This window comes from Pseudopipra pipra, chromosome 1 (assembly GCF_036250125.1).
Source record: "Pseudopipra pipra isolate bDixPip1 chromosome 1, bDixPip1.hap1, whole genome shotgun sequence".
Classification (NCBI taxonomy): domain Eukaryota; kingdom Metazoa; phylum Chordata; class Aves; order Passeriformes; family Pipridae; genus Pseudopipra; species Pseudopipra pipra.
In genome coordinates, this window is record NC_087549.1 from 101,845,389 (window position 1) to 101,858,515 (window position 13,127).

Here is a 13,127-nt window from a genome sequence, read left to right on the forward strand (position 1 = left end):
GAAAAATGGTGCAGCAGCCATAAAAAAGTGATTTATGTCTTAATACCAAAGCAGCTAAAATTAAGAAGCTGGTGTTTGGGAGGGCAGAAAACAAGTGAAATGTGAAACACAACACACACACACACATATATATAAATAAATAAATAAATATGTATGTATATATTAATGAAACATAGGAAGCTGTGAAATGTTAGACTGACAGTGAAATTCTCCCTGGGTATCCACTGCAAGGTCAGATTAATAAAGGGGGTAATTGATGGTGATGGTTGTGGATGTTCAGAGTTGCCTGCATGTCACAGCTGCTTATGCTGGAGTATTGGAAGCATGTTAAATGTATCTCCTGACATGAACCCAACGATCCTTACTACCAAATTGCACAAGAAAAGCTAATTTAAGGTGGCAGCTGGCAGAAAGAAAACATATCAAGCTGAAAAGTTGTTCTTAGCAGCCATAATGTAGAGAGGAAACAGTGGGATGGGAGAAATAACGTGGGCCTCATTCCTCTGCTTTGCTTTTCTGCTGGTATAAATTCACCAGTTTAAGGCTGCAGTCATGGACTAGGGGTTTCTCCCTGGATGCTGAAACTCTGAGCATCAGAGAAAATTCTTTATTTGGTTTACAACATACCCAATGTGACTAAACATGATCATGTAACATCTTGTCAGTTTTGCCACTGAACGATGTAACACATTAATCTAAGACACAGTGAATTATAACTACCACATCAGATTACTCCTTGGTTTCTGTTCAACATACACTGTGTGTATATATACTATAAACACACATATGTCTATGTACGTATATACTCAGGCTGCTGCTAAGTGTGATGTTTTTGCTTTAGTGGGTGGCACTATTCCTTCTCAGTCAGTACTAAACTAGTTCTTCCCCCCATGGTGCTTAATGAATAGTGGAATATGGTCAGGTCAGAGAGGTTAATAGCCCTACTTTTGTGAAAAGTGCCAGGGGATCTTTCTTAGCAAGCAGTGAGAACCTCACATTAAATACCATCTGAAAGACAGCCTGTGACTTGCTCAGAGTCAGACTGGGGTGTTGCTGTAACGCAGAAATAGGGGGAACCATGCTACATATTTAAGTGACTGAGTCATCCTGCCCCCATAGATATTTACCAGGTGCAGTGAAACTTTGCTTATACAGAGTTACAAAATAATAACCAAAGGGAGTATAGGCGGAAAAGAGCTTCTCTTGGGCACATTTTTTTTTTTAATAAATATGAGAGAAGCTTTCACCTGATTGTGTTTAGTTGTAAATAATCTGGATAGGGATCTCTCAGACCCTTTGCTATCTTATTCTGGGTGCAATAAGTACTGAATAAATTGGAGCAAGCAAGACCTGTGGCAAAAATGGGCATGCTTTTTGTTGTTACTAGAGGCCTCATCTTGGACAATTACAGTCCTTTTAGGAAAGGGCTATGGAATCCTAGTTCCTATGCATTAGATCCTGAGTCACTTTTTGTCTACCAGGATAGAGATTATTTTAAAAGGATGTTTTATGTTTTGGTCATATCCATGATAAAGTGCAACAGCTAGGAGGACTCCATTTTGTGAAGCTCTTTTGAGCTCTTGCCTAGTCTTAATATTGTGCTATAGGGGGGTACTGTAACTACAGAGCATTTCTGTACCTAAAGACTTGTTAGGTCACTGCTACCATACTGAACTGTTCAATCACGGTTCAAATCACATTGAGGTCCTTAAATAACCATTTCCCAGGGGCATCAATGCATTAATGACACATTATCTTCTAACATACTGATGACCAGTTTCCTCAGGATTCAGCTTCATACGTGGCTCCTCTCCCCTCCTCAGCCCTTCAGTCCAATTCTGCATGTGCAAAGGAGCCCAATCTGTGCTAGCCCATTGGCAGTGACTTCTATCTCCACAAGCCACTTGAGGATTAAAATACCAATCTTTGATACATAGTCCCATTTTAGAAAAGCATATATGGTTTGGGTTTATTTTTGCAGCACTGCTTTATGCCAGGGGGAAGGACCGTGCCTTGCATTTCCATCACAGGAATAGGCTGGCTCTCTGCAACAACATACCAAGGAGTTCATGCTGCTTCTGCACTCATGACTGGCTTTGTCTTTGCCCTGAGCACCATGCGTAGGGAACCTGTAGCTCCTAAACATTGTAAAACGGCTTAGGAACAATCCTGTTGCACTGAAGCAACAGGCCAGAGAAACATGTGCCTAGCTCAGTGGTATTCTCAGGAAAAAGACTTAGCAAAGACAGCAGGATTCATCTCACTACCTATGTGGGATTGAGATGCCTCATAATTGTGTCTCACCATAACTGTTTTCACAGCTGTGTGGTTAAATTCTACTGTGTAATTACAGTATGATACTATTAAACATAAACTTTCTCACCAGTTTCTCTGCAATCTCTCTATTGTAGGATACAAAATAGTATCTTTACATTTCTGGTAAAAAAAATTCATAAATCCCTTTGTTAGCCAATACTGAAATAGTGTTTTTATATTTGTTATAACCACTGTTTGCTCACTACTTGTCTCTGGAAAATTGTAATTGTTTCAGATGTCCGAACTAGATATTCAGAGTAATTCCAAGTGCACAGCAATCAGTCAGACACTGGTATGGCCTGTTACCTGATTAGATTCCAGAAACTAAGCACAAATCATTTTAGGAATTACTTCAGTTGTCATTGCTTAGTGGTATTAAAGGTGAAATGAGGAAATTTTTAAATAGTGAGAAGCAAGATTGCATAATAATTTAGGTAAAAAAGTGAGTAACATGGCACATAGCTGAGACGTTAGATGAGCAGAATGTAGTGAGTGTAGAAGAGCAACTACCACGCATCATTGCCATAATTCTATTAGACTAGCCATTTCTTGAAATTCGAGTAAAGTGTTAGCATTGCTGCCAGCAACAGCTTCTACAAAGACAAAATTTGATGAAAAAGGATGGTTTGTATTTTTATGGGCACTGATTAAAATGTATTTGGAGATAAAAGGTACGAGCAATATACACATATTGGAAAGCTGAAGAAATTGCTTTTTCATGAAGTGTAGCAGTTATTGAAACTGCAATAGAAAGAAGTGATTGCTGGCCACCACAGAAAGATCTTTTTGCCCAATTAGAAATGTGTATTTGATATCAGAAACTAAAGCAGTGCAGGGAAATTGAAGCAGGCTGTACTTCTTTGCCTTTCTCTTTTGGAATGACTGTGCAACATATATGGACCAAAGCAAAGGGCTTTTCTTGTGGCTGCGATCCCTGCCATTTCTCCTTTCTCTGCCAAATAACACAAAGACATTCCAAAACTGGGCAAGTTTTTGTCAGATACTCCTAATCTTAAAGAATTATGATTACATGGAGATTTTACTGAACCATCATTTTTTTATTATTGTTATATTTCAGTTTGGTCAAGTATGCTGCTGAGAAAGAGTGTTTCTACCTGTTTTCTATCTTTCAGTGGCAATATATTCTTTGGTTCTGTATCCTTCCAGCTTCGCATGAATCACTAAAGCACCAAATCCTTTACTTTTCAACAACTCCCTTAGTGGATGCAAACCTTCCTTTGATAGAAGTACCATAACTACCTTGTTTATGAGGACAAGGACTAGGGCTCCATGTAATTTTTCATCTAAACAAATAACTAAATTTATATGCAGCTTTACTTCCAAATCAGAACTCTCATGCTGGTCTTCAAAATCTGTCTTGTTTTTCTTGCTATATTTTGGAATACTTCTCTGACTTCGTGCCTATTTACTCTCTTGCCTGACAAAGTATATACAAGCATTGCCAGGATCAGCATTATAAGTAGTATATGCTCCTTCCACCCCAGAGTTTTCTTCAATGACACCCTGAACATCCTTGCAGAGTTGTAGAGCCTCTGTTCACACTGGTTGAAAGTACCTGGGCTTGGATCAGGCATCAGAAAGCATTTCAAGAAACTATGTGCCTGTGCTTATGTACCTTTTTGCTTTATGTACCTTTTTTTTCTCCTTTTTTTTTTTTTTTTTTTTTTTTTTTTTGTGTTCAATGAAGGATATTTTTGTGCTTGTTTATTCTTAAGTTTGCTAGATCCTGATTTCAGTCATCCTGGACTACATCAGAAGTAATACAAATGCAGTAAATTGAATCCCTTCTGGTGTCCCTGAGATCAGGTCTGAGTCACTTCTCCTATACCTAGTCTTTAAAATCAAATCTGTTCTTTTTTTCTTTAAAACTGTCATTATGTTCTGCTGTACTTTAAAGTGTAGTATTACTTTGAAAAAAAGAGCATAAAAATGACATTTCAGGGTTCTATATTTGTCTGACAGTTGTTTCTGTTGCAGAAGTGCTCATTTTATAAGTTAAAAAGCTGTCTTTCCTAATACAGTGTTATGATTCAAGTTATTGACACACCATCATCAGATTCTGCGACCAGTGTAGGCTATATTACATTGTAAAGCCTCTGTCTGCTTGCACCACCCTGTCTTCTTTAAATCATGCCCCTGGTAACACCTTTTGCATTGCATAAGCACATTGGAGGTCTAAAGGAACACAAAATGCAAGGCAAACATACACTGCAGAAAAAAAATGCAGCTCAGGTTTTGTGTTAGAATGGCAGGGATCACTAGTATTAATAACAGTAAAACTTTATATTTCCTACCAGAAACAAACATAGATCCACTCAAGGTCATTCTTTGGAGGCCAGGTTTGAGGCATAGAACTTTCAGTACAGAGATCTGGTCACCGTTCTGCTAAATGTACCAGAAAAGTTTTAATTTTATCTCAATGAGAATCTAAGAAAATCTAGAGAGTACCTTTCAGTTTTTCAGAAGTGGTGATCTGTTCAGCTGCTTTGGCAGGAAATGTGTTTCTAAGGATGCATAGGCAGCACTTGGCTGGGAAAGGGGTTACCTGAAAGTGATGGATGTAGCACCAAGCAAACTTCCACATATCCTTGCAGTCAGAGGTCTGCCTTTCATTGTATTTTATAAAATATATTAACCAATTTGGCATTAAAAGTACAACTTTTGTCATATTGAGAATAACAACATGTTATACAAAGGAACTAAGGCTGGAAGTTGAGGGAAATTAAAAAAAAAAAAGGAAGAAACAAAGCAAAAGTGAAGACATGGAGCAGTTGTGTTTAGTATGGGGGGGAAAAAAGAACCCAACATCTTTCCCCTCCATTTTTGTCTTTTTTTTTCTTTTTTTTTTTTTAATATACTTGAAAATGCAACATTTGGAAAAATCTACATGTCTAAATTTAGGGTCTGTGTTACTTTACTCTGCATTTCTTTATCACACTTTAGTCATCCATATATCATTTTGTAGAAAGCATATGTGTCAGGCTGATGCATGTCTTATTTTATAAATATTTATTACCCACTGGTGTGTTCCTATCTTTGAAGTTACAACCACTTCTCCTTTTCAGTCCATGTTCCCTCCTTTTCCCTGTTAAAAAAAAAGAATCTTGTCAAACAATTTTGTTTATGTGGAAATGCTATGAAGACTAGTTTAGTTTTGGTTTTAGTCTCATCTTTATTTTAGCTTGCCTTGCTCCCCCCCTCATCCCCCTTACTTTTCTTTTTAGAAAGTGTAGGCCCAGAATATTAATGTAAACAACATGATCTCTGTTGCTATTGCGTGAATGCAGGAAGGCAAACCTGGCTGTTCACAGGCTCATGTGCCCATTGGTCTGTCTCCCCAGGGATGCCTTGAAACAGTTTGAAGGAAATGTGACTGGCCTTTGAAGAAGGCCCAGAGACAATCATCAGAGGCTGTAACTGCTCCACAATGAGGATAATACAGTTTTGTGATTTAACAGGAAGGGATCTTAAAAGCCTACCAAACAAAATAAAGCCCAACAACAACCAAACAAACAAATAGTTAGCTGCATCAGAAGGATAACCAAACTGTCTGGTTTGCTGCAGCATAACTTTAATTTTGTCTTGTGACATGGAGTGAATTCTTTCTGACACACAGGGTCAATGTTTGCTCATAAGATGATCCACCATGCTGTTCTACTAGAGAAAGTGTGATATTATACTTAGGTAAAAGTGACATAACTAACTGAGAATCAGAAGCAATCAGCTTTTCCAAGCAGAAACATGATGACCTAAAAATTGTGTCTTATTTTTCTTCCCTCCGTCTATTCCTCTAAGGAAATTGTATGTGAGGAGTTAGAGTGAACTGTACTCTGAGAGAGCAAAGGGAGGTCCAATTGCTCTCTTAAGCTGTCTAGTGAGAGTTTCTGTTTTACCCTCGTCTGCCATTCTCTTTTGATACTGAAGCTGGCTCCCTGCCAAGTCTCCAAACCTTACCACAAGAAGTGTGTGTCCCCCCCCCAAACCTCAGGGAGAAGAGGGAGAAAAACAACTAAGAAAACCCGAAATGAGAGAGAGAGACAGTTAAAGTGATATATATAAATATATATAAATATATTTACACTTATGTTACAGTTATATACAATTGAAATATATACAATTTCACAAGGGAAAGGGAAGGGGGAAGGGAAAAGAAACAAAACCAAAATAAAATATATATATATATATATGTATATATATCCCGATTAGTAGCCCAATATCTAACAACTAAAAGAGTTAGCAAAGAAATATCTCACTACTCTCCTTGGGACAGCCGAGAGTCGCTCTGGAACGATCGCTGGCAACCTCCGCCTCCCAAGGTCGGCAAGGCCTAACCAGGCCTCGCTCCCCAACATGACAGACTCAACAGCAGGGAACCTGCACCTCCAAGCCACCGGAAGGAAAAAGAGCGAAGGCCATTCCTCCTTTCTTCTTATAGTCTGGCTTATGTAAAAATCGTAGGGAATGCTGGGTAAATCTGGACCCTTCCTTGGTTACAAACTGGTCACCAAGGAAGGCCTAGGCCAAACTACCACAGATACCCAAAACCATGCCTGTGTTTTCCAGTTATACCAACCAGTCTAACAAAGCAACAAACGCTGTCTTGACTAGCAATCCCCTAATGTTCAGCTTGCTTTTCTTACTGATGATGAACATTTAGCTCACACTGATCATTATAATGCTCAAGTCCCTTCTTGAGGAGCAGCTAATTTCTATGCAAGTGTTGAAGGCCAGGTTGGATGGGGCTTTGAGTAACCTGGTCTAGTGGGTGGCATGCCTTCCCATGACAGGGGCTGTGAACTAGATGATCTTTAAGGTCCCTTCCAATGTGAATCATTCCATGATTCTATGATTACTGATTTTCAGCTGTTCTTTCATTATTTTGTGAAGTTCTTTAACAACTCCATGCCATCAGCCATTTTTCATTCCCTTTTTCAGATTTTCATGCTCACACCACAGTCCCTAATGCTGAGCCAGGCACTCATAACATCTCTCCTTTTCCTTCATCTATTTTAATTAAAAATTAGGGAAAAAAAAATAAGATAAATTAGTTTTGTGTGTGTGTGTTGTCTTCTTTATTGCATGATGAGTTGGTTTCTTTAAGAAGAGTTAGTCTTTGTAAATTCTTCCTGGAAAATCCAAGCTGACTATATCAGTGTGTTTTTCTTTCCATGAACTTGCTGATTCCTTCAGAGAAATGAAGCAGGTTTTCCATATAACAAGCACATGTTGACCCTTATTGCACTTATCTTCTTAACCTTTTAACTCATTCTTAGATATTACAGATTTTACAGGGTGCTCTGATTCTTTTCAAACTTAATGTAATATGTTTTTAGAATTATTTACTGATGTTTCTCTTCCTTTCAATTTTTCCTCACTTAAATATTACCTTATCCTGCTGACCCATCATACTGGCTTTTGGGGTCTTTTCCAGTACTGTGACTTTAATACAGTGACTTTAATACAGTCTACAAACTGCTTTGAAATATTTTGCCCTTTCAGCTGTGCCTTTCAGCTTCTTGAAGTCTTCGTAGGTTTTTGCAATTTCTCTTTCTGAAAACGCATTCTGCTGTAGCAGAGGTAGGTAGAAATATGGACAAGTACAACTTACCTTCTTCCTATTTCAGAACAATGTTATGATAGTAGATTATTACATTGGGTTATGCATAGAAGTTTTCTTCTTTTCTGCATCTGTCTAGATGCTCTCTGAAGAGCTCATGAGTGATAGCAAAAAAATTAATCTCTGCATCATGACTTGATGTCAATGTTACTACATGGGAGTAATTGGAGACACCCGCTCTTGCTGTGTTTCCCCTCTTTGCAGTCCCTCTACTCTTCCTCAGATGCTGCAGACCCTCTCGGTATCTGCAGTGGGTAACTAGCAGGGCAGGTCTGGTACTGACCTGCTTCTGTTTGGACTTGGAGTTTCTATTTGTAGAGAATGTCTCTTATTTGTTGACATAATTAATTTATTTATCTGATCTTTCTTCTTCCTGTCCAGACGTGGGGGTGGCAGAAAGCTTCTATACCTGAGAGTATTTTTTTAGGCTATGGAAATAGGAATGGAGGAGCAAAGCCTGAAGCCTAAACCTAGAGATGATTTCGCCACAACAGCTGTGTACAAATGACCAGACTGTCCACTGAAAGCGTGAGAAAGGAGTAGGATTTGCATGAAAAGGTATGTGTTTGAAAGCATGCCAAATTTGAACCTGATTCATACAAAGATAGTTTGCCATTGCTGAGAAAGACCTGAATTGCTTCTGAGGGTTTTGTCATGTGCTAGAAATTTTTTTTAAAAAATTGAAATAGTGTGATATCTCAGTTGTTAGCCAATCTGTCTGCCCAGACTTCAGATACATTTGTAGCCTTCATACACTCTCATGATGGCAAAACCAATGAGTGTCGAAAGTCTGAAAATGGTGCTGTGTCTTCTTCCTGCAATGTGTCATTTCTGAGGCTAACATGACCCTGGGAAGGGATGTGTCAGTGAAAAATACAAACAGCTCAGTTGAGAACTAAGATTTCAACCTTTGAATGGATTCCTTCAGTAGAAAGACTATGTGAAATTGCATTCTGTACCTGGGAATTTTTCTACCTCTACCCTGATTTCAGTTATCTTCACGTTTTCCAAAGGCATTCAACTCTGATCACTCTCATATGTAGTTCAGTAAAGTGCCCATGTCATCTGCCACCTTACTATTTGCTCTTCTATACTCAGTGATCTTTCTCAGAAAATAGGGCTTCATTTTACTTTCATTTAAGCCATCCAGGTCTGTAATGCCCATCTGACTTCATTAAGATTGAGACAAGTGCATCTTAATTCAGCCATAAGACGCATTCTCGTGTGTGCCTAAGTTGTGGAGGAGCAGTCTGCTCAAGAGCCCCTCTAGGGGGCTAGGATCTCTTGCTAACTTTGCTCTGAATGATTTTTGTTTGTTTGAATTAAGCTGTTACGTTGGTTTTGTCTGCTGTTATATGACATTCTGGAAGCCATAACTCTCTTGATACACATTTCTATCTTCTCAGAAACAGAGTAATTTTCTCATGTAATAGAAACTATATGATTCATATATAAAAATATAAATATGAATATATAAATATATAAATAATATCAATAATTCATAGAATAATAGAATGGCCTGGGTTAGAAGGGACGTTAAAGATCATCTAGTTCCAAATCCTCCAGCATGGTCAAGGACACCTTTCACTAGACCAGATTGCTGAGAACTCCATCCAACCTGGCCTTGAAGACTTCCAAGGATGGGGCAGCCACAACTTTTCTAGGCAACCTGTGCCAGTGTTTCACCACCCTCACAGTGAAGAATTCATTTCTATCACCTAATCTACGTCCACCCTGTTGCAGCCACTCTCCCTCGTCCTATCACTACATGTCCTTGTAAAAAGTCCCTCTTCAGTGTCCTTGTAGGCCCCCTTCAGGTACTGGAAGGTTGCCCTGAGGTCTTCCTGGAGCCTTCTCTTCCCCAGGTTGAACAACCCCAGCTCTCTCAACCTGTCTTTGTAGGAGACATGCTCCATCCCTCTGATGATCCTGGTGGCCCTCCACTGGACTCACTCCAGTAGGTCATGTTCTTCTTATGTTGGGACCCAAGATCTGAATGCAGTACTCCATGTGGGGTCTCACAGGAGTGGATTGAATTTGCCCCTGTGTCCACGAACTGCAGTATCACTGTTCAAAGGCAAAATAAACCCATTTCCTCTCACAGTCTTTATAAGACAAAGATACATAGATACTGTCTAGTCATGTGGACTTTTCTTTCAAACCTTTCACTTCAGGTGCTCAGAGTTGCTGGCTGTCTGATGGGAATGGGAAATCTCACTGTTCACTTAACTCTGTCCTGCAGAGAGTCTTTGGGACTCTATAGTAGATGATGACTTTCTACACTATTTTTCCAGCCAATGCAATTCTAGCAAAGCTGATGAGAAACAGTAGTAGACAGGAGAGATGAGATCAAATGGTGACATTGTGTGATACAGCTCTTTTGAAACCAGGAACCACACAGAGGTCATAGAAGCTGGGCAGCAGATATTTGCAAGCCATGGATTGAATTATAGCCACTGTGCTATATTTCTATCAGCAGCACAGGGGAGGACAGTCAATCTGATACCTAGACAGTACTTAAAATCAGTCTGTGTATTTCCAGGAAACAGAAAAACTTAGGTAGGAAATGAGTCACTGAGGACAGCCATAGAACTACCAAAACTTTGACTCTGTTAACCCTGTGACAAGCATGCAAAGAATCATGATATGCACTGAAACTAACCCAGTGACTCAATAGCTCAAGTAGCAATGTGAAGATGCTCCTCTAAGGAAGGAAATCCACACTGAGTAGACACAATCTGTGTATCTGTTTTGAAAAATCATGAGGTGCTATCTGCTGTTGTCTGCATATTATTAACTTGGTCTAAGTTGTTTAGAACAGTTTTTTTTCAGTATTAGCAGATTGTTCTACTTGTGCAAAAGGCAGTTCTTAGTTCTCCACTGTTCTTTTCAGATGGAGCATTTCAATGAGCTTGTACAATAGCAGCAGTTCTCAATAGCATTCTTAAAATAAAAAGGAAATAAAATGGCTTCAGAAAATGAAAAAGAAACTGTGCACTATCTAGTACTGCATTCTATGTCATGACAGAAAAAGGATAGCTCCCTGTTTTACATCTGAGATGTAAGCTTCATTTGTACTAGGTTATACAGTTGGAATACAGTTGGAAGTTTATGCAGTTGGAATCAAGTTACCTTTACGATTTTATTGTCTTAGAGCAACTTCCAAATCCAGCTGGATTAATCTTTGCTGGCAGTAATAATTATAGAATCATTTAGGTTGGAAAAGACCTTTAAGATCATTGAGTCCAAGTGCTTAGTGATCATAACAAAGGAAAGAAAGCAAATATTCAAACATGTCTCAGTTCTAACCAAAACAAAGGCTTTTTCTAGCTCTACAGGCCTGTCAGCCTGACCTCAGTGCCTGGCAAGGTTATGGAGCATCCTAAGTGCAATCACACAGCACCTCCAAGATGGACAAGGCATCAGACCCAACCAGCATGGGTTTAGGTCCTGTCTGACCAACCTGATCTCCTTTTACGATCAGGTGACCTGCATGGTGGATGAGGGGAAGGTTGTGGATGTGGTCAACCTGGACTTCAGCAAGGCCTTTGACACTGTCTCCCACACCATTCTCCTGACAAAGCTGGCAGCCCACGGCTTGGACAGGGGCATTCTGTGCTGGGTCAGGAACTGGCTGGAGGGCCGGGCCCAGAGAGTGGTGGTGAATGGTGCTGCATCCAGTTGGTGGCCGGTCACCAGTGGTGTCCCCCAGGGATCAGTGTTGGGCCCAGTTCTGTTTAATATCTTTATTGATGATCTGGATGAGGGGACCAAGTGTACCATTAGCAAATTTGCAGACTACACCAAGTTGGGGGAGAGTGTTGATCTCCTGGAAGGCAGGAGGGCTCTTCAGAGGGCTGGACAAGCTGGAGGGATGGTCTGATTCCAACAGGATGAGGTTCAACAAGGCCAGGTGCTGGGTTCTGCACTTTGACTGCTACAACCCACTCCAGCACTACAGGCTGGGCACAGAGTGACAGGAGAGCAGCCAGGTAGAAAGGGACCTGGGAGTTTGAATTGACAAGAAGCTGAACATGAGCCAGCAGTGTGCCCAGGTGGCCAAGAAGGCCAATGGCATCCTGGCCTGTATCTGGAACAGTGTGGCCAACAGGTCCAGGGAAGTGATTCTTCCCCTGGACTCAGCACTGGTGAGGCCACACCTGGAGTACTGTGTCCAGTTCTGGGCCTCTCAGTTCAGGAAGGATATTGAGGTGCTGGAGCAGGTCCAGGCTGGTGAAGGGACTCGAGCACAGGTCCTATGAGGAGAGGCTGAGGGAGCTGGGGTTGTTCAGCCTGGAGAAGAGGAGGCTCAGGGGAGACCTCATCACTCTCTACAACTACCTGAAAGGAGGTTGTAGCCTGGTGGGGGTTGGTCTCTTCTCCCAGGCAACCAGCAGTAGGACAAGAGGGCACGGTCTTAAGCTCTGTCAGGGGAAGTTTAGGTTGGATATTAGGGTGAAATTTTTTACGGAGAGAGTAATCAGACATCGGAATGGGCTGCCCAGGGAGGTTCTGGATTCTCCGTCCCTGGAGGTTTTTAAGATGAGGCTGGATGTGGCACTTAGTGCCATGGTCTAGTAACCATGGTGGTGTTGGATCAAGGGTTGGACTTGACGATCTCAGAGGTCTTTTCCAGCCCAGTTGATTCTATGATTTGTTGAAAATATATTTTCAGTGACGGGAAGCCAATTCAGTTGTCTAGCTTTTGTAGAAAATGTATGATTTCAGTGCATGATTATTTAAAGCTCTGCTTATAGCTGTGGTGGGCTATGCTTGAGCACTGTGCAAATAATCCATTTAAAGATCAACCTCAGAATTCTTGTTACCCGATTCTCATCCCACTGGAATGTAGCCCTAGTCCATTTATCATCGTAGGAATGCAACGACTGGTGAAAACCCTTCATAAATTCACTTTACTTTCAAATATGAGAGTGTTCAAATAATTTCCCACTCAGAGCAGGGGTCAGCTGCTTGTGATCAGGTCTCTTTGATCATTTCATCTGACTACCAATCAATTTATAAACTAGTGCATGTGAGCTGACAGCCCTGCAATTTTGTCTCAGTAATGAAAATTCTCCTTTTATCTGTGTGAGCATCTAATTCTGGATTATTCAAGGGAATTATGGTGATGGTAGTTGAAGACCTAACAACCTGCAGGCAAGGGAAAGTTGCA